Below are 18,444 nucleotides of genomic sequence, written 5' to 3'. Positions count from 1 at the left end.
TTGAAATTGATTATTCCTGTCCAAATCACCACCTTGTCATCTTGAAATGATTATGTTGTATCTTCCACTATGGGCACACTGTCATCTGATTGTGTTGTACTCCCTGTGTCTCCTCTTTCCTGGTGTACCAGATACTGAGCGTGCCATTGTTCTTATTTCCTCCTGTATGGTACAGACAGAGTGGAAGTGGATTCTGCACTTGCTGAACCTGCATGTCTCACAGCGATGTGTAATCTCTGATTGGGCAGCTGATAAAGACATTGGGAGATATATAAATCGAGTACATGAAATGGTTGTGTAATGCTTGTAGTTGTATGCTGTGGCAATTTTGTTAAAATGGGTCAAATCTTATAAAAGATTCCTACAGAGTAGTGTTATATCGGGTGTATGACTCCTACAGTAAAGCTTTGAATCCTAATCGTAATAGAAAATTATGGAGGAAATATGTGCAAGTTTCTTGTATAATTTTCCATTAAAATTAATCTTGACTTCGTGGCTTTACTATAGAAGACATACACCAAAATACTACACAATCCTAAGAATATCTTATAGCCGTTCCGACAGGCGTTTTTTTTTTTTTGTAAGGGTTGGTACCCTACAGTTTTTGCATAACCAAAAACATGAGGGGAATGTTATTAAACACTATCACATCAGCTTAAAAATGGTGTACTGCTCACCATCTGAAATGGAAAAAGTGTGTTTAATGTATTTATTGTTCCTGTGGGTTATAGGACGCTACTTTAAGAATGATGAAATAAAATGTGCACAACGGCTTTAACTAACAACGAAACACCAGCTTACAGCCGACGTTTGATCAACACTGCAAAAGTGGAGTGAGGAACTTTGTTGAAGTCGTATATGAAGATAAAACAGCATGCAAATGAGAGACTCCAGGGAGGGGATTGGTTTGCTATGAGCTGCAGCCTCTTGACTACTTAAGGTTTCTGAATTGGGCACATGGATACATACATGAGATCCGCGTAGCTGCAACGTGTTTTCTTACGTATGGTAATATTCAAGTTATTGTATCAGGTTGACAGCGTTAAAATAAGAGATGCAAATATGTGGCAATGGACCAAATAACACCAGAGGAAATACAATTGCTTTATTCCAAAGCAAACCTAATTTGACCTGGCTTTCAGTGACCCTATGACAGATCCATAATGAATGAGAGAGAAGAGCCGATAGTATGTGCTGTATTATTTGATTACAGAATCCATTTTCCAGGACCCTAAAGGAATGACAATAGCAGTTTAGGATTACACTGACTCAGGACAAGTGCATTTCTTTGTTTTTTTTCTTTTTTATTTCATGTGTGCTTGGTAATATATGAAAGGTGACAGGGGACTTGGAGGCGCAATTAAATACACCTACACAGACTGAGATAAGAATGGAGCAGCTCTGTGATTGCCAGGGAACAATCCGATAATCAGATACAATAAATTAAAGCATCATTCAGCAAGTAGCCTTGTTAAGATCTATCTGGAAAAATCGTGAATGTTTTGCTTTAAAAATAAAATGAATACATAGAGAATACTGGAATTATTTCTATATGATACAATCAAACATGGGTCAGACATGGGTCAAGATTTCTTAAGCCATCACATATATGTTTATAAAATCAGCAAATATATATATATATATATATATATATATATATATATATATATATATATATATATATATATATATATTATAAAAACACTTTGTAGATAAGAGGCCACTTTAAAAAAAAATCTGTAACACTTTATAGTAAGGTGTTGCTTATTAATGTTTTATAAATGTTTTATAAATATATAATATATGCTTAATAACTATGTTATAGAGTGTTAATAAGCATTACATATGGTTTATAACCATGCAATATCCATAGACAGAATTACAGTTTTATAAAGGGGGAAGTTTTTAGCCACCTATTCTACTTTGGATGGTTAAATGTAATCCTGTCTATGGCTATTGCATGGTTATAAACCATACATAGTGCTTTAGTAACTCTACATAACATAGTTATTAAGTATCTATTACAGATTTAAAAGACATTAATAAGAGCACCTTAATGTTACCAAAAAATGTTGTGGTTCCAGTACCCAACCTTCCCTATCTTTATCCCCTGACCCTCGCAGCGCATAAACACCAGGACCAGAAAACACAGCTGGAAATTGGGTGGGGACAGCCATAGGATAAGATAGGGAACCGGGTGGAGAGTGTATTGCTGCTGCTGAATCATTATGAACCTTTAAGGACCAACTTGATGAAGCTCAATCAACTACCAGAAACCTCACAAGCATTGATGGGCAGTATCATCTAGTCTTTAACTAAGACCTGAAGTTGTGTTTCAATCAGCTGAACTCTATGAAATACAGTGGAAGCAAGGAGTAAAGTTTGGAGGAGTGATAATAACACCCTTTCAGTCTTAACACCAGTTTTAACACTGATATGTGAATCGGGTCTAATGTCTTTAAATCACATGTATATATAGATAATCAGTCTGCTAAAACTTGTGCCTCGTTTGCCTGTGCTGCAATTTTCTGGAGTATACTGCATACCCCTTCTGCTTGGACGAACCTGGATTTTCCTCTACTTATAACTATTCATAATATCACATATTGCATTGCATGTTTTTCTTTGTTAAGACTGTCTCTAAAGTCATGCAATGCAGTGTGTCTAACTTTGTATATATCATGTAGCATAAACTTCCCTGCTTCTGCAAAATAAAAGTGATACAAGGGAATATAGATCTTCATAATATTCTCCTTTATTTATATTCATTCCATTGTAATGTAAGTTAAATGGTGTTAAGAGACTATCTGATATTGTGACCTAAGGTAATACAGATCTTCATTCCCATCACACTTCTAAGTAAGAGAAGACAGATCAATTATTTAATGCAATAGAAAACATAACACTATTTCATACAAACCTGCAGTGGTGAACAGTACTGTCAGAATCTGTAGCAAATCTACAAATTGTATTGAACAACACATCAAGTTGATTTAAGTGTTGTTTTGTTGCAATCATGTAGATTAAATCAGTGTGATATAAAACTGGTAGTAAAAGTTGAAGTTGTGTTTCAATTTGTTTCTTCACTGTTTAAAGATAAAGTTGGTTTATTCCTCTAATCTGAAGTCTGACATTAATCTTCTGTTCACTTAATTAATGTTTAAGTTAGCATTTAAAGATTGGTCCAATGTAATTTGCAAAATAATTACTTTAATGATGCAAAACTAAAATTCATTTGAAGAGCCCCTTCAAACAAAAGCTTAGCTGAGCAATTTAGAGTATAATATTACATATTTTTCATAATACGATACTCAGTAGATTCTGTGGATTCCCAAAGCTTTGTCAGCTTTTTTGTGTGTTCTACTGTTTGTCTGGAAAAGAAACATAATCTAATTACCACCCAGGCTTGCTCCACAGAATCAGGTTTTAGAAAAATGATATGAAAGTGGGTGCCACGTGGTTTGACACAAAAAGGAGGAAAGTAGGCTGTAGGTCAATTTCACTGCATATACAGTCATTTTTAATGCAAACAGCAGAACGACTGCAGAGCCGAGAAAACAATGTGCCTTATAGCTACACTTGGGTATGCAAAAGTTTGACAGATTAACAAAAACCTTTTTGAAAAAATAAAAGCTACGGCTCATTTCGGTTGGTAATTTGCACCTTGCTCCTCTTGACATGACTCCCAGTCTCAATCTAATTGCTCTCAGTTACCCATGGGAGATATCAAAATTGAGAGGACTAATATGGATGCATTTCATAAAAGGCCCCTAGTCAGTCCATTAGCTCTGAATTCTCAGATCCAACATAGTGGCACTGCTACAGACTTCATTGTCTTCCTTTTTGGTCAAAACCTTTAAATGTATCAATATACTGAGCAAACAATTTCCCATTTACAAAAAACTACCAGACTAACAGTAACTAGAACACAAACAAAACATGCCGAGGACATAATGTAATCTATCTCTGATAGAAAAGTAATCTTGAAGTAAAACTGATACATGAAAAGGATTTGTAAGGAAATATGGCCAGGGGTTACGCATTGACATTGAATCTGCAGACATCCATTAACCCTTCCAAAGCACAGGACAAATAAAAAACGACACTATTAATAGGAAAGAGTGAGAATGGTAGTGGAGTTAGGGTTTGTGATGTTTGCCCAGCTCTTTAAGAAGTAGAATGCATCATACAGTAATAGATGGCATACAGGAAATGGGAGGTTCAGAATGGGGATGAGAGGAGAGATAACAGGCAGGATACGGGACCAGCACGGATAAAAAAAAAAGAAAAAAACTGTAAATAAAGTTGGAGTTTAAGCATCAATGCCACATTTGTATTTTAGTGCATAACAGAGAAGCAGGATATTATAGTGTTAAATGCTTGCACACTTTTAAATTCATAAAATACTTTAGTTTATTACTAAAACTAATCCAAGCAATTCCATCATTTGATTTTCAGTGATTGTGACCCAACAGGAGTACATCAATTAGGCTGTTCGTAAAGCGTTTGACAGCCCACTGATGAGAGACTGAGGGATGAGTCTGAAACGTTCAGTCTCATAAAACCAGATCCTAAGAATAGCCTACACTGGAGCTCTGAAAGTGCACTAGTATTTTATGGGGTAAGTGTCTCCATCCTAAAACCAAAATGGGGGTTGCAGAGGGCAGGTTTGGAGGGAATTAAACTTGACAAAGTCACACAATTCTAAGCAGTCATCAGCTAGTGACAGAACTGTCAGGCTGTTAGAGATGTGTGCATTGAGTCAACCAAATATCATGAGAAACTTTTTTGCAGACATGACACTTATCTGTCAAGCTTTGATCAAAGTTAAGCCATACATTAAAAAAAAAGCTATATTTCATGAATAAGACTCAACTACAGAAACTTCTACACTTTAATGCATACATTGTTCTCCCTTCTGTACACAAAAAAAAATATTTTTCACTGTTTTTGTCAGCTGAGCCACTGTTTTAATAACGGCTATACAGATAAAAAAATTGAAACTCCAAAACATAAATTCAAGTTACACTGTATGTTGGTTCCTTTTGTCATGGTTTAGCAGAAGGTGAGCTTTAAAAATATTCTTTAATATTTAGCTTGGTTTTTGATCATTCCTGTTGAAAATAAACCTGCCAAAAAGAGCTGGGGATCACTCACTGGATTAACTGTGTTCTAATTTGCTGCCACCACCTGTGTTAACCAGGAATGTCTAGCAATGATAGTTAAAAAACGTGACAATATTCATATTAAAATAATCAAATAAATGAGACATTATAGCGTGCTTTTCAACTAATCACTTTGAAACCTGATCAGAGAGCAAACATAAAGTCTATACAGCAGTAAACCATACAGGCAACAGCAGCAGTAAAAGGTACATACAAACATGCAGTAAACTGACAAATTTTTTACTTTAAAATGGATGGGTCAGCATTTGTTTTGTATCACTAAAGGGTTAGGTTTAGAGTTAGGGTTAGGGATAGGGGAAGGATTTAGATTAGGGTTATATCATGCAAGAAATTTACACATTAATGTAACTATGCATAATAACATTGTCATTATGTGTAAGTACACTTTACTAACTAACTATTATGTAAATACATAGTAATTAGAGACACTCAATGTAAAGTGTTACTGTCAAGTTTCATTGCAGTTTGTTAAGAGGTTTTCCTGTCGCTCTGGGGATATACTCACATACCTTAGGATGCATTCGCCAGGTGTTCTGATATGTACAGTAAGTGTAATGCATGAAAAAAAGTCCATTTCTCTTATGATAATGGAGGAGCTAAGCCACTGTTAAACCTAATGGGAAACATCTTTCATCTTTCCAACTGCTTTAGCTATTATACAAGTCTCTAAACCCTCACATGGGGTAGCTATCAATCTGGGAATGGATGTCTTTCTTAATTGTTACAAACAGTCGTGACCCCTAAATCAATGTACCGTGGCACATCTTCCAGTAACAAGAAAACTTCACATGTGCTTTCAAACTGAAGCACTCCCCTGTGACAGCACTATAGAAAACAGCAAAGCTAATGCATTCAGGCTGCCATAAAATGCTTTTTACTTGTTTAGAAATGACACCTCTCCAATTATTAAGTAGAATGGGTATGAAAGGGTGACACTGGAGAGCGGTAACTATGACGGCCAATATCTTGGTAATGGAAGACAGCGTGAGTGTGTCAGGCTCTGTAACTCTAGACAGTCATTTTGTAAACACCTGAACGGCGGCAATGGTGTTTGGTTGACTACAGGGGCTGGGCGTGGAGTAAAATCCCGTGCTGTCTACAGAAAACTCTGTTATTTGGTTACAAACCACTATGAAGGGGACTCCTCTGTGCTGTGAACAGGGAAACCATGGAAGGGCAGCAGGGTTGTGAGCAACCTGGGAAAGACCCTTTAAAAATGGACTGTGTAAATATCTTTTATAAATGTGTTGCATTTCCTCAGCAAAAACAGGACTGAGAAAAACCTGTTCACCTTTCTGTAAATAAGAATTAAGTGTAAATAAACGTGCATAACGTGTTTATACCGTGCATTGTTGTTGACGTCACTTTATTTTCATGGTACCCAGCCATACTGAATTTGAAAAGATTGATTTAGGTATACGTATCAATGTAAAATAGCTGTGATTTTTTTTTGTGCAGGTAATAAAAAATTAGCTGCTTTTTTGGGTTGAGTTACAGTATATCTCTGTCTCTGCTTTTAAATTAATACATTGAAGCTGTAGTTGTTTGGAAAACTAACGTGCATTTGCACTGAATTTAAGGATAATAATATTGAGATTTAACGACCTGGGCTTCTTTAGCAACATTCATTTAGAAATCAATACATGCATATGCTCTGGGAATGTCTGCTCCTCTTGTGGGATTAGAAAGCCTCTCGGAGGACTGATTGAGAGACCGCATTAAACAAAAAAAGCACCAAACCAAATACAACAGTGAAGGCGACAGGATCTGTCAGAAACTGACAGGAGTGGGCTGAAAAAAAGAAGGCTTTTACAACATCAAAGTGAAGGTAAAAATAAACACAATACTGGCAATAGGGAGCACGCTGCTTTTTGAGGAGCTCAGATCAAGTGAAAACAAGTTACTGTGAAAAATAATAAACTGCTCAAGAAGTTTAAATATCAGTAGGCCTTGGTCATATTCTTATGCATGTCATATAACACATACATGTTTATTTGAAAAGCAGTACAGTAACTTGACTAACGTGTGAGGGGTATATGCTTACAATGTGTTATTATGGTTAGAACTTGGTAAGTGTATAATGGCTGTAGCAGGGGGATTTGTTATGTGTGCGAGTCACTGAATAATAATGAGGAAGACACAGAGCACTGGGTGTTGACACGATGCATAGGCATGCAAATTTATTAATACAGCTGCTTCCATCAGCAGTGGTAGCCCTAGTGTCAGATTTAATAAAGAAAACAAAGCTATAAATAATAGTTTGCCACACAATGCGAGTGCTAGTCCTACTAAAAGGAACGATCCGCTCCAGGAACCTAGTACACTACGCAAACCCTCTCGATACTGTTTGGGATCAAAATCCCATAAACTGACCTACTCTGGGGCTCCCAACATCTTCACAGTGACTCCAGCCTCTTCAAATGGCTTTTTCAAACGGCCTCGGCTGGGCAATGCCTCCATGAGCTCAGCGCCGGGCAAGCCTAACTGCTCAATTGTTTGCCTAGCAACGTATCTCATGTGCTGCATCCCAGCTGCACAACTCCATGCAAAAAAACAGCGACAGAGACATATATATATATATGGAGAGAGAGAGAGAGAGAAATATAAAGTCTAAAATCCCCCAATTAACATTATTTCATACATTCGTTTGCAAACTGTATCATCTTCTTTTTATCAGGCAAAAAGGTAACGATCTGGCAAGCCAAATCCTTTGTTTTCAACAAGCCAGAGGTGTAGGTCTATGGCTCAGCTGTGAACCCTCGTGACTGAGTGTTTTAACCAGGGTGAGCTACCTGTTATCCCCGTGTGGAGCCTGCGATAACCATAGCTTTCAAGAATAGGAATTCATTTAATTCCACAAAAGTATACTGCTGTGTTTTAGGCAGAAGGATCCTGGAACGGGACCGCCCTTGTAGTGGAAGCAGCGCTCGGACACAGTTTTGGCCAGCTTTCGTTTTGTTAGATGTGTTTAGATGTGTTTTTACCACTGAGTTTTGTATTTACACCTTGTTTGTGTACTACTGCCCGTGTGTTATACCACTGTTGGTATTGCCATGTGGTCTCCACAACCCCACTCTAGGTATTACCATTGCTGGTAATCTACAGGGGACCAGCTGCAATTGTATTGCGATCCCTGTTAATATTGTAAAATTGAAAATAAAATCTGGTCACCTGTTCTGGCATGCTTGTTGAAGCACATATGTGTATACACCATGTTCAATGAACTATGAACAGGTAAAAAGCTGTGTTTGAGGCCTCAACAGATTGAACTGGCATTGTATAACTCATAGTTAATCAACTGTGTTTTAGAAATGTTGTATTGCACACCATAAATAGCATTTGCCATGTTTTGTATTAATCCTTAGGGATACTTTGGGGTTGAGTTTCAGGCTCCATTCAAAACATACATTTGGCACTGTTCTTTATCTGAATGAATGGACATTACACATGTCAGGTCCTAAGTTACTTCTCAAATAACAACATTTTTAGAAAGTGTTGGCAATGTCCATTCACTCAGGACCATCCAGCCATAATGTTTGTTTCATAATTATTAACTCAATTAATGAGGTAGTTGACTCTTACAAGAAACAGAAACATATGTGACAGCTGTGTGGGAGCCAAACTCATGTGCAAACATAATGGTCCTCAAAGAAAAAGAAAAATCTCTTTTAAGGAGGGTGTTTAAAATGTGAAAACAGCGACTGAACTTGCAGCCAGAACCAGATTTAAAAACATCGGCTACATTTCCAATGGAAATGGAAGGGGGAGCTCTTTTAACCCTGAAAAAATCCTTTAACCCTGTCCTTAAGGGTCAGTGGGTGTCATTTTATGGAAATTGTGGGGGCGGAGGCTTAGCTAATATTTCATATAAAAAATGTGCATTGCATTAAAAAGGATTTCAAATTTCACTTAACTAATTGTGGCCATCGGGGTTTACAGCAGATGTCACTGGATCCTTCTACTGGTCATTAGTAGCTGCCACCATTTTTCTTCTGAGTAATGTCACTTCAAAACGCATGCGTCGAATGGCCGGAGATAGCGTCAAATGTTTGCGAAGAAAACAAGTAATTCTAAACGCATTACAAGCTAAACAAAAACAAAGATGAATACTGTTGTTATAAACCCAAATATCACACTTTACAATAACTAAGTAATTATTTTTGTAACATGATTATTTTATTGTGGCTTCTGTTCGATACGATATTACCAAGTTATTGTTTACTATCCCAACCTTAATTCACAATGATTTTATGAGTAATTTACTCTCCTACTCATTAACATATTACTTAGAGCAAATCTGAATACATTTAATATTTTCATAGTACTGCTATGATTGAACCAAACATGTATAGGACACTGCAGTTTTAAATAAGTTCCCCTTCATATGATCCAACAATTACAATGAATACAGTGAAAAAAATACCTACAGTTTTCTTAAGGAAACTTATTAGATTAAATATATAAATAGAACATGATTTACTCTATTCTGAAAACCTTGTTCTGCTCTTGTGAAGACTGATGTTTTCTTCAGAACAGGAAACAGTCAGATATATTGTAAATACTTCAAAATGCTTCAAACACGAAAATGATGCAAAAACCATTACAAGGAGATGGCTGGGTATGTAGTGGTTACCTATGTGTACATTAGTTAATTGATTGATTAGAATCAGGGGAGATGAAGCTGATGGGCTGAATCAAATTCTTTAGGGCTGTGGCAGCCTGTTGCCCTTCTGGAAATTACCAATGCTCAGCTGTTACAATTTTAGGTAATGATTTATTAGATAATATTTGTATTTAACATGCATTCAACAAACAACTGGACATAGATAAACAGCTTGACATTGTTTCCAAAGAGAAGGACTGTGGGCCCATCAGATAATTAAATCCTCAATAATAAATCATGTGTGCTTCTTTAGAGGGGTATACAGAACACAAAACTCAACCTGGACAAGTGACATTGTTTGTTAGAGTTTTATCTGATAATATACAGGCTTTCTGTACTGAAGTGTCAATGAAGCAGTTCTTCAATAGGTAAGCTGACAATCTCAGAGCAACAATGCTGAAGAAAATCTTGCCTTCTGCGTTTAACAGGGAACATAAGGAGAAACTGATTTCTCGCGAGATCTCTCCACCTCAGACTTAGTTGCTTTTAGTGTGTCATTTTTCTCCCTGGTGAATAACTACTTTGCAAATTTGAATGGGTCTTTATAAAAGTTAGTTCTCGCACGCTCCTTCTTTTTGTAGTGTTTCCGTAGGCGCTCAGCTCTGCGCAATGTTGCAATCTTATCTTTTATGACCCTTTGTAATAGATTGAGTGCCCCCTTTGTTCGGCTCTCATCCATTGCTTTCTCAGCTGCCTCCTTTCTCCATGCCAGACCTCCCTCTTCCATATACATAGATATGCTCCAACTAACCTTTCCAACGCAAAACAGAGATCCGTGTTTACTGTGTCCCACGCTGTCTCAGAAGCTCTTGGCCATTTAACTCCAGCCTTGTGCCAGTTGAGGTTTTTTTCTCTCTTACGCTGTTTCCTCTGACCCGGTTCACAAGGATCATTAGGTTCATCACTAGTTGTGTCCATGCAAGTCCTCCTCTCATCTATGACTGGGGTGCTGATATCCTGTGAACTGTGATTTGCTTCTTGTCGCTGGATTTCATTCGACTGGTTTGACTGACTTTGTAAAAAATACTGATCAATGCAAGGCCCTTGTCCCTTCTCCCTCAAGCATTTCATTCTCCCTTGATGAATCATCAAACCCCTATCCATTTACTTTCCCCAAGTCATTAATTGTGTTGTCAAACTTGGAGTCATCTTCCACCCCTGCTCTCACAGTCTCTAGGGGTATTTTCATCTTTCATTTCTTAGAAGCCTTGGGCAGGTGTCTCCAGCATCCTGTTCTATTTGAAAAGCTGGATACTGCCAGCTAGGGTGGCTAACCCCTGGAAGCCCCAATGGGACCTATTTCCTCCTGTCAGCTGTCTCTCCAGGCTGTCACAAGGTCTTTCCCTCGTCTCCAGCTGCACTATTCACAGCAGTCACTGGACGTATTCAGATCTTCAAGTACTGTAGGACATGAAATCTGGTGAGGTTGCAGTCACCTGTCAAGCTGTTTGGCTTAAACTAAACTGTTCTGCTTATGTGCTTCAGTATTTTCTTGGAATGTCTTCAACTCCTGTCATAGTAAAAAGTGCAATTAGTATATCTGCAACACTGATAATTTTGGTGCAACCTTGTGGCACAAATATGTTCCATGTGATTGACACATAGTCATCTTCATTCTTGGGGGTTTTGCTTTTCCATCTGGTGAAAGCATAATTATGGCGACATGTCATCTGGTGAAAATGTGATCTGAGTTGTCCAGAGAATATTATTCTTTGCGGAATGTTACTTCTACAGAGCCAATGTTACGCATTGCAAGTCAAGAAAGGTCATTAGCACTTCAGATAATTAAACTAATTCCTTCTGTCATTCAACACTGCTGAAATCTGTTGCCAAAGCAAAGAGTTTGTACAAATACAAAAGCATGCAGCATTTAAAGAGTTACAGAACCCCCTATTGTGTTTACAAGAAACACTTTTCTATATTTGTTTTGTCCATATCGCAGCAATTCTTTTCAACATATACACGATCGGTTTGGTATTGTTTATTCGCACATCAAAAGTAAATAATCTAGAGAATTACTTTTCTTCTACTTTTTCTCTGGAAAGCTCTCAGGGTGAAGATATATTTTTTCTTCTACATACTGCATATTATCCAGGTCATGCTCCCTCCAGCAACAATGCTGGAGCTCTGATTGAAGTGAGCGGAGCGTTGTTGGAAGAACAGCACTGTTGCAGGAGAGGTACACTGCATTCCTTACAGGGTTTATTTTGCATTGCGGCAAATGTTCCAGAGTAAATGTTAAGAAATATATTGCCCAGCTAATTTATGACCCATGATGCATGATAAAAAAGTGAAAACATTCTGTTTTTATCCATTTTAGATGCATTACCTCCATTCTCTTTGTTAGACAAACTGATCAGTTACTTTTTTTGACACTTGCTTTAATTAGCTCTGTAATACAGCTTTCAAAATCTGGAAATCCATAGAAAATCATGCTTTTTTTGAATTGTGTTCTGCCCAAGAGAATCCATAATGCAGGGTATGTATTGTCATGTATGTGGTAGATTTGACCTATAAAAAAGCAATAGTAATACAAAGCGAATATATACCAATATACACTTTGCTACAGATTGAAGAGAAAGGCTTCTGTTCATCTTTGACTTAAAATGTTGTTTAACCTTCAACAGCAGTGAACTAATGCTAAGTTTTTGAAGGCTTTCATACCACTTGCCACTATTCTACAGGAATGGATGCATGGAAACCTGAAGTTTCTATATAGATCTTTGGGAATGGGCAGGTTCTGCTCAAACATATTCCCATGATGTCAAACCCTCTCAATGAAAATCTCTAAAATAAAGAGTATCATCAATCTCTCAAGGCAGGATATTGGGAGTTGGCTCATACAATGGTGTCCATATTAAGACATCCTCAGGCATCAAGCCTCCTGTTGGAAGTTGCCATACATCCCTTTAACATTTTTATAACATGCATTATTAGTAATTTCCAACATCACTCATATGTTTTCTAAGGTATCAGTAATATTTTGTATTAGCTATTAGTTATCCTTCATATTGGACCTAAAAGCCCATAACAAATAAATTATACAGCCCACACATACAAACACCATTTAATCCACCTTTTATCAAATAAATATTCTGCAGCTACAGTTTAGCAATCACACTGAAATGCTTCACTTGTAAAATGATGGACAAGGTTTAAGATGATAATGTAACTGTGCCAAATAATTAGAGAAATGTGAACCAGAACTCATACACTTACCATGGTCAGTATACTCCCCAGATTTCAACCCAAATGAGTATCTGTGGGATAAGGTGGTGCACGGAATTAGTCAGTGCCCACTGGAGCCATCTCTGAATCTTCCTGAATCTTTGCTATTCAGCTGGAACTGAAATGGGGATCAACCAAGTACATTCATGATATCACTTTAAATATATATATATATTGCATTTCACACAGCAGAGCAAGGCAGTTCATCTCTTATAAGCCTCCTAGAGCTTGCGTGCACCCTACAACACTATGCTGCTGGTTTATCTTCTCTAAAATGAACTTCTTCAATAGTTGTCTTCTTCCTCTAGCATCAATGCAGCTCCACCACTGTCTTCCAGGTCAGTAACCAATACCTGTCTGTCTTTTTTACAAAGCTCCAATGACCCAGGGCTTTTGGAGCTTGCCATTTCTTTATTTGTGTTACCGCTGCTCTTCCAACTTGATCTTGTGAATCGAGGGTGATTCCAGGGTCATGACCAGCTTTATTGTCATCTGCCTGGGTTTCCCTCTTCCATAGTTCTGCCTGGCAAGTCATCTTATCGTGGTGGATCAGACCCCTGTGTGTCGTCAGACCCCTGTGTGTCCACGTCCACACACTGAACCACTGTCTTTTTCTATTCATGTTGCTACTAGTTCCTACTGCAATGCAATAGAGGGGGCAGTTTCCCCCAATTTCGCTTTCTTACTTCAGTCACTTTTAAATCTCATCTTGCTTGCCCTCTCCAGCCTTTCGTCTGCAGTACTTGTTAATGTGTAAAGTCAGCCTCCCTGCTTAGAAGTAACTTTTATCAGTTGCTAAACTTGAAAAAGACACTTGTCATTGAATTTAAGTTTATGAATTTAAGAATTTGATGTTTATGTCTACCCACTTTGACTCCCACAGTGTCACCTCTACTGCAGCTCTAGTTGCAGTGTGTCTTAGTTTGCAGTAATGTAATTTTGGGGGTGGATATTGAGCAGCACAAGCAAATTACGGAACGTCAACTAAACTCCTTTTTGACATCAATTTAAACATTTTAGTTTTTTGTTGCGCAAGCAGCTGTTTAGGCAGAGACGATTTGTACAGAGAAAAGCAATTGAAGACGGGGAATTACTTATGCAGCAGGGATTTGATTAAAGAACACAGGCTGTTGACAAGATGTTGAGTCAAGCAGAGCGAAACAATATCTAATTAATAATTGTAATTGACAAGTATACTAGGTGTCAGAAAATAAAACTGTAGCATCTCCAAGCTGATCAAGCCGATCAATCATTCTCTACGTTGAGCACTGAATGTGTTTTTAAATATATATATATTATCCATCAAACATCCCCACCTGCAAGTTACTATAACTGCACACAATACACGTTCATGCTCTCATGGAGTATCTGGCCATTGAAGAAAGTGTAATGTAAGGATTCGATAGACAGAAGAATATGACATTGCTTTATCACATCACAGTAAAGACAAGAGACTGGAATTCTGAGCAGGACTGTGTCAGTACACAGATCAATACAATAAAATGTAATGCTATTTCCTGATAGTACACATCTTCTAAATGGTCCCGGCCAAATTTATAAGTAGCTTATTGTAAATTGTATCTTATAATACGAATTCACTTAAAATGAATGCAAAGGATAGTGGAAAACGTATTAACTTGTATGCAGATTAGTGCCTCTCCTGTATTTTAGTGCTGTTTGGGGACTACAGATATTATGATGCATTTCAAGTTGCCTTAGTGCTCAAGCAAAAATGAACTTGCAGATGAAAGTGGAGGTGTTGAAAGCGGTGGATAATGCAACGCAGTACAAGAAAAAAAAGGATGTTGCTACAGATTTCAATATTCCCATGAACACTTTGTCAACCTTTCTGAAAAATCGGGATACAACAATGCAGGTCTATGAACAGTGTGGATGCAAGTCATCAGCGTTTCTGAATTGCTAAATATCCTGATGTTGAGAACACCTTGCTTCTGTGATTTAAAAATGACTATAATCAGAATGAGACAAGCAGACTAATTTGAAATGTATACTTTTAAAAGTTAACTTACAACTGTATTTTCAAATAATGTACAGTACCTTTAAATGTATAATTATTTTCAGTGTTCAATAAAAACTGACAGTATGCATTTGGCTTAGACTCCTGATAATAAGAATTACTGGTAAGAATATGTTTTTAGCTTGTCTCTTGAAATTCATATTAATGAGAATTGACTGTAACACAAACCAAGAACGAACAATGCACTAGATTAAACGATTATAAACTGGAACTAATATTTCCAAACTGAGAACAAACACTTTGTTTTTCTCAAATCATTATTTTTTGTTGTTTGTTATTCTTAGCTTCTGTTTATAGACTGTCAGGAAGGTCTCACTGTAATATCCACCCGATATCTCACCACACACAGAAGGAACTGCTGACAAACCACAGATATCCCTAAGGGGAATGTTTAATTCATTATCATAATTGACATCAATAGCATCTGTCTGGCTTAATGACTGAGCAAGCATGCTGCCAAAAACAGTGTGCTACTCATTCACTTCAAACAATGTTGTGTTTCTGCCCCTGTGGCATCTCGGTAACTTGTAAAATTGTAATGCTTGATCAATAAGCGAAAGGTTGCCCCTTTGAATTTCAAACCTTCCACTCTTAGTTGGAATGGGCTGTCAGTCTTTTTATCTGATCCTGACTGACTGAGATGCTCCCAAACTGATCCTCTATAGCTGGTCAAGCATAGGGCTGTATGTATAAAAGTTGTTCGTATCATGGCTTTGGGGACAAAACCATAACACTGTCATAACACTCTGTAGTCCCGTGGTTAAAGTCCAGGGCTTGTAACCAGAAGGTCACTGGTTCAAATCCCACCTCTACCACTGACTGACCCACTGTGTGTGACCCTGAGCAACTCACTTAACCTCCTTGTGCTCTATCTTGTGGATGAGATGTTAACTCAATGGACTATTATAAGAGACTCTGCATATAATGCACAGTTCACAGCCTACCTTTGCAAAGTTTGTTGTGATGGTGGTCCACTATGAAAGGTGCTATATAAAGATATTACTATACACCAGCTTGATTTATTATCCTATATTGCAAGAGGTTGAATTATGGTTTGTGATTGTCACCTGACCATTTTTGTAATCGAGTACAAATTAACTTCCAAGTTTGCTATTTCCATAAGTATTCAAATACCATGGTGTAGGTTTTTTTTTAATTTTTTTATCACACATTCTTGATCCCATCCTTAAAAACCCTACCCTGTTTGATCATAAATGAAAATCCCAGCATGTATTTAATATTGACACAGAGACTGTGGAGGTTATTAGAATGAGTGAAATGGTCATATACAAATAAGTCAAATGGTAGAGGGAATATAGTTCATAGTTATTTTTTTTAAACAGCATATATGTAAGAAAAATAACTGTTTTCCTAATGATATCTAAATGCTATTAATATCTTACAATGTTGTTCCAGATACAGAGCATACTTCTCTTCTACACAAGGTCGAATGTACTCCACTTTATCAATTCCTTTGTATCCTGAGTTGGCCGAGTTGGAAAACATCCTCTCACAACTTCTTACCTTACAGCTGTGCTTGGGCACAGTGTTCTCAAGTGTTTATTTTAGACAATGAGAGGTGTATGAATTGTGAGGTAAGCTGAATCCATATGCACAGTAACAACGCTGTGCAGTCATTTCATCAGCTTTTAATTTTATTTTAAAAGCAGCTGAATTTATTCTAAGAACCATTTCCATTGCTGCAGCTGTCACGTTGGCAGTATTCAGTGAAACCTATTTCACAAGTCTACTGTACATTCAGTCGTATTTGAATTCCAGCTGTGAATACATGGATCTTTAACCTTGTGCTGAGCGTGTGCTATTAACGCATCAGTAATTCCCTTGTTTGAAACTGTGTCTGGTATTCAGTGTTTGATTAGCAAAGCTATGTGCATTCAAACCTATAGAAAACCATTGTATTTATGAGGTGCAGTATTTATTTGACCCTTTCAGATTGGGAGCCCTGTGTCATGGATTGAAGATTTACCTATCACAATCAACATGCTTACACCTTCACAAAGTGAAAATTTATCATATTGCCTGTATAATTGTCTATGGGGTGTAGGCACATAGAATAAAGTAATTTACTACAAATAACAGTGTTCACCCCAAACCTACCGATAAACTATACAACTTTGCTATCCAAGCACCACTTTACATGAACTTGTTCTATGACCTTACAGTAGTTAAAATAAAAGGGCTTCTACTGAGTTTTTGTTAACATCCAGGACCAGCAGGTGACTAAATGCAATTATGACAAGGATCTTGAAGGGAAAGTAAAACTGGAATTTTCAACACATTTAGAGTCTTCTTTGCAGGTGTTTATTGGAACATAGAATATCAAAAGGAATAGGGAAATACGTTCATGAATAAACATTATTGACACACCTCGCATGTTCACAACATTTGTTGATAGCATGACACCTTACCTGGAGAGTATTTTACAAAATAATATATATGTTACCATCAACAATACATTTGTTTCCATGGTTTCAACCCATTTCAATATCGACTCCAATAACTATGTAGCAATGCAAGGATAACAAGCACCAATAACAGATACATTTGATTTAATCGCTGGCATACAGATATATTTCTAATGACAGCTCCTTGCCTGGTCATCTACTTGATATATAGTAGACTATGTCAATTAGATTTTAAGTAAAAAAAAAAAAAAAAGAAATTAGTTGTAAGAGGAAAGGTTATGAATACAGCGGAGTGGCCTAGGCATAGCAGAAAGCAGGCTACTAGATAGGTGAGGCACCTTGCACAGCTATAGGGTGGTGCATGGTATAATGGAATAGTTAATTTAGGCCGTACTTGCCTATTGTCAGAGCAGAATCACTAAAGCGCAATTTAGCCCTGCCAGGTCTCATGTTGTTATGGTAACAAGAGGCAAGACACCTTAAACACGTCGATATGAGAAACCTCTCCCAACATCCGTGACACAAACCATATTTAATTAGGAGTGAATGCTGCCTTCTAAAAGTGCTAAGTGGCTATGTAAATTTTCTTTAAATATACATCTGCGATAAACAATGCATTGCTTTGGTTGTCTGAAGTGTTTTGTTTTTCGTTCCAGAGATTTGGGATGCTGTTCTTTACAAATGATGACCTTTGGATTGGGGACTTTCTGTATCCAAATTTAAAGAATACAGTTATCTGTGTCATTACCACATGCTTTATATTCTAATGCAGCTAATGTTCTGTTAAATCGTAATTGTTGAAACAATTAGGATGGTGTGAAATGCTGATCAAGTAAACAGTGTCAACTTTCCTGGGAATGCAGTGTTTGATGTAAATTGATGATTAAGTTTTTCTCGTTTTTT

Source organism: Polyodon spathula, chromosome 32 (assembly GCF_017654505.1).
Source record: "Polyodon spathula isolate WHYD16114869_AA chromosome 32, ASM1765450v1, whole genome shotgun sequence".
Taxonomy (NCBI): Eukaryota; Metazoa; Chordata; class Actinopteri; order Acipenseriformes; family Polyodontidae; genus Polyodon; species Polyodon spathula.
Note: the sequence above shows the minus strand (reverse complement) of the source record.